Source organism: Leopardus geoffroyi, chromosome A3 (genome assembly GCF_018350155.1).
Source record: "Leopardus geoffroyi isolate Oge1 chromosome A3, O.geoffroyi_Oge1_pat1.0, whole genome shotgun sequence".
NCBI classification, from domain to species: domain Eukaryota; kingdom Metazoa; phylum Chordata; class Mammalia; order Carnivora; family Felidae; genus Leopardus; species Leopardus geoffroyi.
This window is the reverse complement of record NC_059336.1, coordinates 15,845,093-15,860,326: the sequence shown is the minus strand read 5'-3', so window position 1 is coordinate 15,860,326 and position 15,234 is coordinate 15,845,093. Positions and strand designations below refer to the sequence as shown.

Sequence of the window (15,234 nt, the reverse complement as noted above, 5' to 3'; positions counted from 1 at the left end):
CCCATCATAAGAAAGACGTTTTTTCCATCATAGTCTGGTAAGGCTCCCTCCACATACACAGATAAAACAAAGTTTTGTGAAATAGTGCTTATCCTTATCATAAGAAAAACATTCTGATGTGTTTTATTCTACTTAACTCAACTTCCTTTTTAGAATATTGATCACAACCTATTGAACTAATTTTATAACTTGTTAATGGCCCATGACCCACAATTTGAAAAGTAATGGGTGAAGGTATTTTGAATTTTGGGGTGTCTGGGCGGCTCAGTTGGTTAAGTGTCTGATTTCGACTTAGGTCATGATCTCACAGTTTGTGAGTTCGAGCCCCGCATCAGGCTCTCTGTGGTGGGCACAGAGCCCACTTTGGATCCTCTGCCTCACTCTTTCTCTGCCCCTCCCCAACTTGCATGCACTCTCTCTCTCTCAAAAATAAACAAACATTAAAAAATTAAAAATTAAAATAAATTAAAATGTTTTAATCTTAATAAAATAAGATAAAATAAATTCAGTTTCACGAATATTACTTTGAAATTACTCTTCAGAGCGGCTACGCTAACTTACGAGGAATTGGGTTCTCATTTCCCTATGTCCTAGCCAGCACTTGATTTTTTTATTTTTTATTTTTTTGGCCAGTCTGATGAATCTAAAGCAGAATGCTGTTGTTTTGATTTTTCTTTCTCTGATTTCTAAGAAGTTGTTTCTCATATGTTTATTCACTCCCTGAGTTCCTCAGAAAGTGAGTTTGCCTATTTTTCTATTGGGTTGCCAGATTTTTTTTCTTGCTGATTTACTACTAAGTTTCTTATATAATTTAGATTTTAATTTTTAACCGTCTGTTGTTGTAAATATGCTGCAAATACCTTTTCTTGGTCTATTAATCATTCATTAACTTTGTCTGCGATGTCATTTATTGAGCAGAAATCTATCAGTTCTTTCCTTTATGGTTTGGATGTTTTGTATCTTATTTAAGAAATGCTCCCCTAACTCAACATCATAAAGATTTGCCTTTCGATTTTTTTATAGCTTCTTAAACCATCTGAAGTTTGTCTTTACATGATATGAGATAGGATGTTATTTTATTTTTTCCATACAGCAGACTCACTTTCTCCAACACTGTTAGAATAATCTGTCCTTTCTGAATTCTTCTCTTCTGTTCCATTGGTCTACAGTGCTTGAATTAATAGCACACTTGGAAACACTAGACTTCATAATATGTCTTAATATCTGGTAGGGTGAGATGCCCACCTTTGCTTTTATTTTTGAGACTACTTACTTTAGCTATTCATGGAAAGCTTATCTGCCATGCAAATTTTAGAATTGGTTTATCCAATTCCTCTCCCCCAAATATCGACTAGAATTATATAAACTGACAGCATTTCAATGTTGTGACTTACCTTTCACAAACATATCTCCATTTATCCAAGAAATAAACACCTCCTTTAGTGAGCTTTCTCTGACATGCTTAGCTAAGTTAATGTCTAGATAATTCATTTTCTTTCCTTCTTTTTAAAATATTCTCCAATTTAATATGTGGGAATGGTATCTTCTTTCAGGACAGCCAGGGTTTGGGGTTTGTTTGTTTGTTTGTTTTTGAGGGAGAGAGAGAGTTTGTGCATGTAAAAGGGCAGAGGGAGAGGGAGAGAGAGAATCTTATGCAGGCTCCACGCTTAGTGAAGAGCCCAACACAGGGCTTGAACCCACGACTGTGAGATCATGACCTGAGCCGAAATCAAGAATCAGACTCAACCGACTGAGCCACCCAGGCACCCCCAGCCTGGTTTTTTATACTCTTCTCTTCATGACCCTGTCTCCTGGATCACCCTCTTTGGCAAGAAATGACCCCGAAGATCTCAGAAACCCAGGCCCCTGTAAGGACCAGGCAGAACCAGGAAAGCAATAATCAGATGGCTAGTTGCCAAGGGTTCCAATCTATTGAAGGTGCTGTGTATATCTGGGGCTCTAAAACAACTTTACATGAAATGAGATGGAGAGAATAATACTGACCTGGGTTCCTTTCAAGGGTACCACCATCCCTGTATGAAGGGGTTACTTAAACTGCTTGGGTGTTGGGGGAGGGAGAAGATGATTTGCCCGTTAAACTGCCTTCTAAGGGAGATGAGTCTTCTTAACTGCAGATGCTAGTCTCATTGAGCTGGTTATACAAGTTCAGGGCCAGAGCTGAATTACTTGTTGCCACAAGGATCCTTCCTTCCCAGCTCTTTTTCTGTGCATCACCCAGCCTCTCTTCTAAACAAATGTTGAGCAAACATGCATTTAAAGGGAAAAAGAGACACTGGATTATTAGCTGTTCTGGGCACTACGCATCTCAGGCTGGCAAGGTATGGGATGGTGAGAGAGCAAGAGGTCCTGGCAAGGCCCTAGAGAAGCCCAAGCCTACAGGAGCCAGGAAATCAGGTAGACCGCCAAGGTAGGAACGTGGGAATGGGGACCAAGGCCAAAACCCTATTACAGGAACTGTAGCCCAGGCCGGATGGAACAGGACTTCTTAAACCAGATAATAGTCCCATTATTGAAACACCAGCACATGTCCCAACAGAAAAAAACCAGCAAAAGACCTGACCAGGCAAATCTCCAAATGAAGAAAAACAGGTGGCCAATACAAGGAAAGGAAATGATCAATCTCACTAGACGCAAAACAATAAGAGATTTCCCCCCCTTATCTGATTGGCAAGGTTTCTTTTTTCTTTTTCCTTCTCTTTGTTCTTTCCTTCTTTCTCACTCTCTTTTTTATGGCGATACTCATTACTGAGGTGGTGGAGGGGCAATCTCACGCCCAGCTGGTAGTTCTGTGTGTTGGCACAGCTTATCTGGAGGGCAATTTGGCAGAGGCTGCATTAAAAACCCCAAAGACAAGCACTCTTGGGTCCTGTGATTCTACTTCTAGGAAACTTTCCTAAGGAAATAATTAGAAGTGAATACAAAGATGAATAATAGCCGCTTAACATTTACTGGGTGTTCAGTCTGTGCCAGGCAATATGCTAAGCTCTTTACACTTAAACCTCAAACAGACCTTGCAGCCACATATGGTGAGATGGGGATTGCCACGTCCATTTTCAGGCGGGGAAACTGAGGCTCAACAAAATTTGTCGAAAATTGCACAAATTCAAGCCTATCGAGTGACAGGCGGGGGCTGAAACCCTCATCTCTCTCACTCCAAAACCCGTGCTCTGAACCAGCTCACTATCCTATAGTGAAAAGTAGAAGGGCATAAAAACTGGTGTTCCGGAAAAGTATGAAAGTGACGTTCTACATAGTACCGTTTGAAATAGTAAAAATTCAGAAATAAACTTAATTGTGTAAGAAGTGAAGGATAATTAAATACATCCTGTAGAATAGTATGACAAAATACAGTCATTAAAAAGAAATCTGGAAAAAATTATGACAGGGAAATATTCATGATATACTCACTGAAAAAAAAAATGTAAAACAGCTATGTCCCGTTTTAATTTTAAAAATGCATCTATACCATTTTTATGAAGTTCAAAAGTAGGAAAGACCAGAGCAGTGATCAAGATCAAGGGAAGGGGTTGTCAATTGGGAAGCCTGCTAGGGTACAGGAAATGTGCTAGATCTTGATCTGGGTTGGCTGACGCTGGTGGATGCATACCTAAATATTAATCCAGCTGTATAATTAAAACGTTAATATAAGTGCTTTATATAAGTTAGGTTTCTCTAAAAAAGAAAAAAAATACATAAATGTATAGAAAAAGCCCTAAAGAAAAAGAACAGAAGAATGTTAGCAGTGATTGTGGCTAAGCATAATTTTCACTTTATTCTTTACAGTGTTCTGTACAGTTGACCGTGAACTGCACAGGTGCACTTAGACGCAGATTTTTCCCCATATATACAGTCTCATAGTGTACATTTCCTCTTTTTTTATGATTTTCTTAATAACACTTTTTCTCCAGCTCACTTTATTGTAAGAATCCAGTATATAATATAGACGACATGCAAAAGAACTGTTAATTAACCATTTATGTTATCAATAAGGCTTCCAGTCAACAGTAGGCTATTAGCAGTTAAGTTTTGGGGGAGTCAAAAGTTATATGTGATTTTCTTTTTTTTTTTTCAACGTTTATTTATTTTTGGGACAGAGAGAGACAGAGCATGAACGGGGGAGGGGCAGAGAGAGAGGGAGACACAGAATCGGAAACAGGCTCCAGGCTCTGAGCCATCAGCCCAGAGCCCGACGCGGGGCTCGAACTCACGGACCGCGAGATCGTGACCTGGCTGAAGTCGGACCCTTAACCGACTGCGCCACCCAGGCGCCCCTCTTTTTTTTTTTTTTTTTTCAACGTTTATTTATTTTTGGGACAGAGCATGAACGGGGGAGGGGCAGAGAGAGAGGGAGACACAGAATCGGAAACAGGCTCCAGGCTCTGAGCCATCAGCCCAGAGCCTGACGCGGGGCTCGAACTCACGGACCGCGAGATCGTGACCTGGCTGAAGTCGGACGCTTAACCGACTGCGCCACTCAGGCGCCCCTATATGTGATTTTCAACTGCGTGGGCATCAGCAACGTACAGGAGTCAACTGGTACTTTCTTTCCTTCCTTCCTTTTTTTTTTTTTTTTTTTTTTTTACAATGCCTGTATTACCTTTATAATTAGAAAAAAAAATAGTGTCAAGTTCATCATCAGAGGGGAGGAGGGAAGGAGAGCATGCACTTGAGAGCCAGGTATGGTCCGGACCTGGCACTCGGGAGGTGGTTCCAGTGCTGGAACGGGAGTCTGGTCTTGCAGGCAGGACGCCCCCGTTCCAAGGATGGAGAGAATGGAGAGAAGCCCTGCTTGATAGGTAAGGCTGAGAGAGGGGCCCTGAAGAGCCTGGGATGGACCCAATTCCTGCAACTTTAAATGCCTGCTCGGTGGGTGCTGTGCAGACACCCCCCCCCCTCCCCCGCAGTCACAGCCAAGGCTCCTGGACTCCTCATTCTGCTGCCAGTCAGATGCCTTGTTGCTCACTGGCGATGACATCAGGCCTCCCGGGAGCACACTGGCTGTCAGTCAGCCTCTTCTGGCAGCAGTAAGCCAACTCTGCCTCCTCTCTCTTTTAAAGGGACAGCTTCTGCCCGGATGAGGGAGCCAGGTTGGGGCCCTCTTGACTCCCTCTTTCCATTTAGAGTCCGATTCCAGCGCAGTGGAGAAATGAGAGGGGGTGCAAGGCAGGTTTTCGTGGCTGCTTCCTGAGCCTCAGCTCATCCCTGACAATGAAACCCTGCCAACCAAGAAGTGGATCAAAATAAAAAATTTAGGTACAAAGAAGCTTTGGTATATAAGATTACCTGTAAGTATTAAATATGCCTAAATATAGAATAAGAAAAAAATAACTGTGAGAATTAGCAGCTCTTCCTTCCTTACTAAGAAATACCAATTTAGATTGGGTCCATCAAATGTACCTAGTAAAAAAAAAAAAAAAAAAAAAAATCCCACATTTCCTAGCCTCTCGTACTGCCAGGGGTGGCATATAACACAGTTACGGCCAATGAGATATAGACTAAGAATTTGTGGAAAGCTTTGTTGATAGAGTCATTTTCTCCTTCTTTTAGTGAAATAGAGACATGGTGGCTGGAGCTGCAGCAGCTGTTTTGTAATTATGAGGAAAACCCCAAGAGACTTGCAGAGACCCCAATCCTGATATTCTTGAGGTCCTGAACCTGAGGCAGTGACTGTCTAACTCTTCACTACTTGTTTATTTAAGCTACTGTTTTCTGTAACTCATGACTAAAAGCAACCTCTAACTGTTTCACTCAACAATGTAAACATAATAACATAACTAATGCAAAATGGGAAGTTTGGGGAGAAGGGATGGGGAAAAGCATAACAGTGCCAATGTTTCGGGGCGCCTGGGTGGCTCAGTTGGTTGGGCGTCCAGCTTCGGCTCAGGTCATGATCTCTTGATTTGTGAGTCCAAGCCCCGCATTGGGCTCTTTGCTGACAGCTCAGAGCCTGGAGCCTGCTTCGGATTCTGTGTCTCCCTCTCTCTCTGCCCCTCCCCCACTCTCACTCTCTTTCTTTCTCTCAAAAATAAATAAACATTAAAAACTTTTTAAAAACTGCCAATGTTTCACTGCAGGTAGTTGCTATCTGAAATTGAAATATGTAGTTAAAGATGATGATGGCTGCAACCTCTTGATGTTTTCTGGAGGGATCTTTGATGAGCTAATATTGTTTTTGGTGGAAAAAGAGCTATCTAAAGTTCAGATATTCTTTCATCTACAAAAATTCTATTAAATCCCAGTCAAATATATGAAATATCTCTCAAAATTAAAGAAGAGTTTTATAATATGAAACAATTTTGATAAAACTATTTCTGATTATCTGTGTACACGCATTGAAAGATGTTGGGCATGACATTCATCTCATTTGAATTATGCAAATCTCAGGTGTTTTTGGTTTTGTTTTTCGACTTTTAAATTTGAAATAATTGTAGATTTACAGAAGAGTTGCAAAGATAGAGCAAAAAGTACCATCTCACTTATTCTTCACCTAACTTGCTCTAATGTTAACATCCTTACATAAGCACGGTACATTTATCAAAATGAAATTAACTGGGTAATATGCATAATATGATTAACTACACTACAGACTTCATTCGGATTGTCCAATTTTTCCACTGATGTCCTTTTTTCTGTCCCAGTTTCCAAACCAGGATACCATCTTGCATTCAGATGTCACGTCTCCTCTGGCCTATGACAGGTTCTCACTCTTTCCTTGTCTTTCATAGTCTTGACATTTTCAAAGAGTAGCGGTCACTTCATTTTGTAGAATATCTTCCATTTTCGCTAGTCTCCCACTTCCTCATGATTAGACTGAGATTATAGGTTTGGGGGGAGTGATGTGCTCTTCCTATCACATCATAGCAGGGGCACATAATATCAACATGACTTACCCTTCGTGCTGTTGACCTTGATCACTTGACTTTCTCACTGCCTTCTTTGTACCTTTCCATATTGCTTTAACTCCTATAATAAGTATGTGAAGTCAGCGAATCTGGAAGTGCTTCATAAACCGAAGAATCCAAAAATGTGAGGGTTAAATTTTTTATTTGAAAGAGAGAATTGATGTCCAAGCCTTGATTGGGAGAGGGAGATGGAGATAAGTATAGCTACACCATCAATGTTTAATTGGTCTGGAGGCTAGCCAGGGCGGCGGGGAAAGATAGAGATGACTTTGGGATTTATGTAACTGCTGGCAGAGCAAAGAATTAGGGCCTTGTCTGGATAGTTTTCATATAATACATTTCCCTTTCCCCTGTATCCCTGGGTAAGAGTAGAGGCCACCCCACCAGCCTAGTCAGAAACGACCTAACAAAGGAGGATTGGTTCTGTTGGGAAAGCGAGTGGATGTGGGAACGAACACTAACCAAGCACCGTCTCTGCTTACACCTCACTCGTGTAACATTCACAATGCTGCCAACTAAGCGTGATGATCATCTCCACATCCCACGTGGGCAAATTCAGATTCGGAGAAGTGAAGGGACTTGCCCGAAGCCACACTGCCGGTTAACCATCAGCTATCTCTCAGGCAAAGTACGGGGTGGCACGGGAAAGCCACCGTGTGAAATTAGATCTCTGTGACACCAAACCTACGCTCTCTCTCTTCCACTTCACGCTATCTGCTGCTTGGGAAGAACTGTGGTCAAGTATGGGAATTATAATCATGGGGAAGCTGTGGCGACTACCCACTCTCCATAAGGTTTTTCATCGTCATAAGCTCTGTGTCTCCTCACTGATCAGAGAGTCACCTGGCATGAATTCCGGGTTCAGGATCCCACCACCCTGTGGATGCCTTGGACAACTACCCTCTGCAATTGAATAGTAACAAAGGCCCAGGGTAGCTGGGAAAGCCTTTCCCTAGGATGTGTCCAGCCAGGATGCAAAGAGAAACAAAGGGGAGAGGGGGGAAAGGGAAAGGAGAGAGAGAGAGAGAGAGAGAGAGAGAGAGAGAGAGAGAGAACTGCACGGTTTTGGATTCTAGGCTCTTCTTCCAGTCAGCCCTAAGGCCCGCCTTAGTTTTGCTCCTCCTAAGGATAGACTTGAGCCAGTGAAGAATCCTTTTTTCTTGAAGCTGATTCAAGTTTAGTTTTTTCAACTTGAAACCAAGGTGTCCTGATGAGCACATTCACCTTAATCTAGTTTCTACTCATTCTTATCATCACTGCGCCTGTGGCTTTTGCCTATCTGGGCCCCCAGATCTGTTTCACGAGTGGCTATGAATACAGGCTCTGGAGTCAGAAAGACTGGGGGTCAAATCCCAATGCTTGCACCAATAAGCTATGTGGCCTTAGGCAAGGATTTTACCTCTTGAGCTTGTTCAATCTGATAAAATGGGGTGATGATATTCCTGCAAGGGGTATTATAAGACTTACACAAGAATAATTCATGCAAAGTGCTTAGCACAACACAAATTTAACTTAGTATTCAATAAACGACAGCTACGATTATTAGCATTATTCAATTCTCCTTGCCAACTGGTCACAACTTATTGATTACCCAATTCCACGAGACACCTGCTGACCTAAGCCATTTTTTTCTCAACACATAATTCATACACCACTGGTAGCCTATGGATAAGTCCCCCCAGGGGTAGGAATCTACCTCAGCCCCTCAAGTGACAACTTAGAGCTGGCATTCCAACAAACGTTTGGAATTGTGTGGCCGACCTGTGCCTGGTGGTATGCAGTAAATATTTAACAACTAGCACTTCAAAATGAACAATAACAAAAGTGTTTTTGCCAGCTTCCATGGTGTAAGTACTCCCACCATGTCTGATTCCAAGCTATCAACGCAATGTCACTCAGCACAGAGTTGGGAAGAAAGTGTGCAGTTGACCCCCATGAGCTAGAGCTGGCCAGTACAAGTGACTTATTGAGGGATCTCTGGGGTGAAGCCTTTGAGGGGGTGAGGGAAGGAGAATACGACTAGGGAGAGAGGTAGGCAAAAAAAATATGGGTGCAGCTCCAGTCTAGCCACTGCCTAATTCCAAAGAGGGTTGTCCCAGCCTGAGGCAAGGCAGTGGGGGACTGTACATCCAGTTAGTTGGTCATTGGGTACACAGGGGCACAGGTCTTCAGGGGCACAGATTCCCAGGCATTTCCTGTCAAGGCAGTTCCACTGGCTGAGGTGAATTGTCAGAAGGGAGTGGCCGTGAGCTGTGAGCAACCAACTCTCACAGCAGCTGGGGGATGAGTACACCGGCCTAGTGAAGGGCATCTGGGTGGGGCCCCAGTGTCATTTACTAGGTAGTGATAACAATGCTGATGAGAATTTTTATGGGGAAGAAAATGGTGGTGGTGGTGGTGGTAATTGGGGAGCATGGTGACGGCGGAGCTTCTGAGGGTGACAATGAGTATAGCAAAGGTGCTGATTATTAGAGGGACCAAGGATATCAATATCCTTACTTCTTCAAAGTTGGTCTCTTTCTTTTCTGCTTTGTATTTCTACAGTAGCCCTGGGGAACAAAACTACTCGGAATTTCATCTCGTTGAGACTAGCGAATGAAAACATGACTGAGAAAGTCGCAATGCATTCATTTCACCAGCGATGTCCTGCTGGGTGTGTGTTTTGTTTTAACAATGCACACATTCTCCAGGGCTGTGATTTTGTTCTGTTTGTTCACTGGGAAACGCAGGGGTGTGGTGACTTTAGCCTTCTTAACCCATCAAACCTATCAGTAGTGTTTAACACGCCAACATTATGCCAGGAAGTCCTGGAGATTGCTAGAATGAATCTATCCTGCGCTCAACGTGGGATTGTTGTTTTCAGCGAAAGAGCCTCGCTTGTGAGGACGAGGGCAGAGTGACTGAAGTGAGTAAGCAGGTCAGCGTGCTGGTGGGGAGTGTCGGGGGAAGAGTCTGCAGAGTGGATGTCCTTTTATCTACCTCGGGGCGTCTGCCTAGATTTCTCCTCCTTCCCCTCCCTCCCCGGAGGGAGGCAGTGAGGCAGCAGGGGTGCTCACTTTCCACTTCAAGCACCTATCACGTTATATTTTCAACCAAATAGCTTCCTACATAAGAGGTATTCTGGGACAAATGTAGAGTTCATTCACTCCTTCCATAAATATGTACTTAGCATCAGCTGCAAGCATGCACTCGGCTAGGTGCTGGGGATAGAACATTTGGAGGGGGTGGGGGACAAAATCGTATGTTCTAGTAGATCTGAATATGACTCATCCTCATTACACACAGAGGAGGAAATTGAGGCTTAAGAGGTTAATGGGTTTGGCCAAAGAGCAGAGCTAAGATTTTAACTAAAGTCAGCCAGCTCCCCAAACCCATCCCCTTGACCAATTCTATACTACCTGCCATGGACATTTTTTTGTTTTGTGTTGCCGCCCAACATTCTCTGGCATTATTCTGGTACTTGAACCCTGTGGTAGCTTTAGGAAAACGACTTTTCTTTTTCTTTTCTAGATTTTTAGAAAATTTATTTATTTAAGCAATCTCTACACCTGATGTGGGGCTGGAACTCACGACCTCAAGGTCAAGAGCTGCACACTCCACCGAATGAGCCAGGCAGGAGCCCCAGGAAAACCACCTTTTCCAGCACCATCTAGAAAGATGGTCAGGTAAGGCATCCTGCCCTCTTTAATTGTGGCGTGGGCCCATGATCGAAGCTACGTCATCCCAATGCTGGAATTCTGCTATCCAGACCACCTGGAACTATGGTTCCCTTTGTTCAAGTTGGTTTCTCAGCTTCGCCTGAAATTCTGAGAGCCATCCCATATTCTTCCCCCAAACTATTTTTTCCCTCCAGCTACGCAGAGTCCGCTTCTTTGCATACAACCAAATGCTCAGACTGACACACGGCCACTTCAGTCTCTGAGCCTCAGTTTGGACTTGAAGCAAGTTTTGTCACCTGCTAACTAGGAGGTGTAATGCTCACCTTGCAGAAGGCGGGAGGGAAGATCTTGTTTCCTTGAGCCAGACCTTGCCAGCATCCCTGTTTTCTAGCACCTTCTTCAGACTCTAACCTCCCGGGAAAAGCTTCTCCATGCTTCGCTGGGGCTGCCAGACACGCAGAAGCTGCACACTCAGCAAAAGCAGTGAAGGAGCCTGAGCTATATTTGAGCTTCCCTGAGAACACACGGACGCAGCCTCCTGTGCTCTGGCTGGCCAAGGAGAGTGTAATTAACAGACTCTTCTTCAGAGCATGGATTGAACAGGTGATGGCTCAGCAAGTTCAGAATCACAGCCATGGCCAATTTCTCTTCCCCCTGATCTATTTTTGAGTCACCACAGGTGCCTATTAAGGCCACATGTCAGGCCTACAGGGCAGAGGAGAGACTTTTCTCAGAGAACCTGTCAGTTAGGATGGTATGAAGTTGACAGAACAGAAATCTGACCAAATAAAGCTTTATTTTTCTCATGTGACAAGAAGTCTAGGCAATCCAGGCTGGTACAGAGGACCGATTACAAAGAAGTTTCTTCGGTCTTCCGGCTCTGCTATCCTTAGCAGGTGGCACTCACCCTCATAGTCACAAGATGGCTGCTCCACTTCCAGAAACCTCACCTATGTTCCAGGCGAGGATGAAAACAAAGGCAATTTGTGCCTTAGGCTTGCTGACTTCTCCCACCTTTTAGTATGAAGAAGATAGATTCCCAAGAATCCCCACCCAAACGTCCACTTACATCTCATTGGTCAGAACTGGGTCAGGGGACCACCTGTAAGGGTGCACCTGCAAGGGAATGCGGGCAGGTATTTTTAAGTGGGTACATTTTATTCGAACAAAATTAGGATTCTGTTACTAAGTAAAAAGGAGAGGCCAGACATTGGTTCAGCACCTCGTAGTGTCTGTTAGAGGTGAGAGGAGGGATACATGGTTGTGAGGGAAGTCTCTGAGGGGCTGAATCAGAGGTTCTCAGAAACACAAGAGATGGACCAGGTTCCAGACCCCTCAAGTGGGAAGCTAGAGAGACCCATCATCCTCACTATGATATACGGAGAAAAGCAGGTGCCTCATAAGCATGTTCTGTGAAGACAGTGTCGACCTCCAAAACGTGGAAAGGTAGAGGGGCTTATCAAAAAGAGTCAAACAGTCCTGGTTTTAAATCACAGCTCTGCCTGATACTCTGTGACCTTGGGAAAGTCACTTAACCTCTCTGGGCCTCTCAGTTTTCTCAACTATAAAATGGGGATGATACCTTGCACAGTTTTTAAGTGCAAAGATGAGACCATATGTATAAATTGTGCATTGTAGGCATTTGACACATGGGAGTTATTATTGATCTAATTCCTTCATTTTCTGAATGGGGAAAACAAAACCCAAAGAGAGGAGGCAAGATGACCTAAGTCACACGGCCAGATAGAGGTGGAGCTGAGACCAGGGCCCAACTTTCAGACTTCCGACCTGAGGTGTGTTCCATTTCACCGCCGCCTCTACCTGTTAAAAAATTACTAACTTTCGCCAAAGTGTGGAATCAGGCCTGCACCGCGGAATAAAGTAACTGGTTCAGAATTACAGATTTTTTTAAAAAACTGAACAAAGTACTTTCAGATGCTTCCGATACCAACCGTTAAGCAGAAAAGGAACAGACCTCCTGCTATATCGCTTCTGGCGAGTTCTCGTATCCATTATGTTTATTGTGATCAGAATTTACTGAACACACTGACCACAGGTAACATGGAGCTGAAGTTCTTCCCCAATGGCCAGAGCTAACGTTCAATGAGCACTGCGTTAGCTTCCTACCGCTGCTGTAGCAAATGAACATAAACTCACATGAAGTCACTGATGTCTCTGTTCCTTTAGCTCATGCTCCACGGAGTCTTGACAGAGATTTCCTTGAACACCAGGAACAAAAACAAAACAAACAAGGGGTGCCTTGGGTGGCTCAGTCAGTTAAGTGTCCGACTCTTGATTTCGGCTCAGGTCATGATCTCACAGTTAATGGGTTCGAGCCCTGTGTTGGGGCTGACAACATGGAACCGGCTTGGAATCCTCTATCTCCCTCTCTCTCTGCCCCTCCCCTGCTGGTGCTCTCTCTCGCTCTCAAATAAATAAACTTTAAAAACAAAACAAAACACACCTCTCAGAAGTGGTCGTTGCCAGAGAGGAAGGAGATGGGCACAACGGGTGAAGGGGACTGGAGGGTACAGGCTTCCAGTCATGGGATGAATAAGTCACAGGGATGAAAGGCACAGCATAGGGAATAGAGTCAACGGTATCTTAAGAGTGATGTCTGGTGACAGAGGGTAGCTACACTTGTGAGCACAGAATAACGTATTAGAGACGGTGAATCACTATGTTGCACATCTGAAGCTAATATAACATGATGTACAAACTATACGTCAATCACGTGCACACACACACACACACACACACACACCACCCAGTATTTGCAGACTGCCTCTGTGCTGGGGCGTTCCTTCAACACTCAGCCGGGCTGTTCACAACTCTGCCTCAGACGGCACCCCTGTTTGCACTGAGCCGTTTTCAAGTTGCTTTTTCCTTCGTTCAGCATTCACTCGGTTGCTATAAACCTTGACGGTTTTCCAGAGTTCTGACAAAGTTCGTTCTGATAGTGTCTGCTTGCTTTCTCAATGTTTCTCTGGGGGAGCTCGGAGCGCCTTGTCTGAGCAGTAGTTTGGATTGCTCTAACAGAAACATTACAGTCTGGGTGGCTTATAATAAACAACAGGAATTTCTTTCTTACCTTCCTGGAGGCTGGAAGTCCAAGATCAGGGTGCTGGCATGGGCAGGTTCTGGCGAGGACCCCCCTTCTAGGTTGCAGACTGCCAGCTTCTTATTGTACCCTCACAAGGCAGAGAGCAGATACAGGAAGCACAGCTCTCGGGTGAGTCTTGTAAGGGCACTAATCCCATTAAAGGGCTCCTCCCTCCTGGCCTCATCTAAGGTCAGGCCTCCCGAAGGCTCCACCTCTTAATGCCATTACATTGACAGGAGATGGGTGAGGTTTCAACACAGGAATTTGGGGATGACATTCAGTCCATAACATGCCTACTCTGCCATTTTTTTTTTTTTTAATTTTTTTTTTCAACGTTTATTTATTTTTGGGACAGAGAGAGAGCATGAACAGGGGAGGGGCAGAGAGAGAGGGAGACACAGAATCGGAAACAGGCTCCAGGCTCCGAGCCATCAGCCCAGAGCCTGACGCGGGGCTCAAACTCACGGACCGCGAGATCGTGACCTGAGCCGAAGTCGGACGCTTAACCGACTGCGCCACCCAGGCGCCCCCATTTTGTTTTTTAAAGGCTTCCCTGGTGATTCTAATGGGTAGCCAAGGTTGACATCCACTACTCTAGAATCAGAACCTTGCATCACTGCTTTCAACAGGCTCCTCAGGTGATTCTGATGCAGCCCCGCCGAGCTTTGGGATCCTGCAGATTAAATAAATTCTGGGACGGACCTCAGGAAGTCCACTTTGTCTCATCTTCCTCCAGTTCCAGGGAGCCAGACGGGATGGAGAGGTCAGCCTTTGTGTGGATGGCTTTCCTTCTGTCCACCGCAGCACGTGGTACCCACGAAGGGCTGCGTTTGGAGTTAATGAGAAGAATTGCTCCCATTTGCTTCCCAAAGGAATCAGAATGGAAATATAGAAAGGAGCCCAGGATGTGCCAGATTCCTGCCTCCAAGTATGATCATTCAGTTGAAGCTTCTCAGCGGATCTGCTTTGGGACTTGGCATATGGGTCACCTGCACCCGAGATAGAATCCCCCCCAAATCACAAAGATTTCGGGTCACAAGCTTTTGGGTCAGTGCAGCTGGGAGGGTGAAACTCTCTCAGTCCAGTTGAACTCCAGGCTTCCCCCCTCACAGACATGGGGGCCTTGAAAAGTAAGTCATTCTGGGATGACCAAGAGATTTTTCTCTCTCACCACCTGTGACCATGCACCAGGCTTTAATTGTCTGAGTCTCAGTTTCCTTAACTGACTGGTGAACATAATTACCTACCTCAATTCTTGTTATTACTATAGAAGATAAACGCAGGGTAAAAAATACAATGATAGTAATAAATGTGTAGTAAAAAATAAAATAATAATAAATGTGTACTTTGATTCTGTTTTTGTCAAAAATTATGTCTATGTCTTTAACTTTATTTTGTTCACATTTATTTATTTAGAGAACAAGTGATTGTGTGTAGGGGAGGAGCAGAAAGAGGGGGAGAGAGAACACGAGCAGACTCTGTGCTGTCAGCTTGGAGCTGACTCGGGGGCTGGATCCCACAAACCGTGAGATTATGACCTGGGCCAAAC

At 44.3% G+C, this 15,234-nt stretch overlaps 2 long non-coding RNA genes across 3 annotated transcripts; one reads left to right on the top strand and one right to left on the bottom strand.

Moving 5' to 3' along the window:
• Positions 1 to 4,603: 4,603 nt before the first annotated feature.
• Positions 4,604 to 12,816, bottom strand: LOC123580152. 2 transcript variants are annotated; one of them, XR_006703146.1, is made up of 3 exons: positions 10,906 to 12,816; positions 6,912 to 6,984; positions 4,604 to 5,237 (listed from the first exon to the last, which is right to left on the bottom strand). It is a non-coding gene; the product is annotated as an uncharacterized LOC123580152 (long non-coding RNA). The 2 variants fall into 2 exon arrangements; XR_006703147.1 differs by lacking the exon at positions 6,912 to 6,984 and having other exon boundaries at positions 10,906 to 12,813.
• On the top strand, positions 9,456 to 14,416 carry LOC123580153. Its single transcript, XR_006703148.1, has 3 exons — positions 9,456 to 9,828; positions 10,434 to 10,588; positions 14,315 to 14,416. It is a non-coding gene; the product is annotated as an uncharacterized LOC123580153 (long non-coding RNA).
• The last annotated feature ends 818 nt before the right edge of the window (positions 14,417 to 15,234 follow it).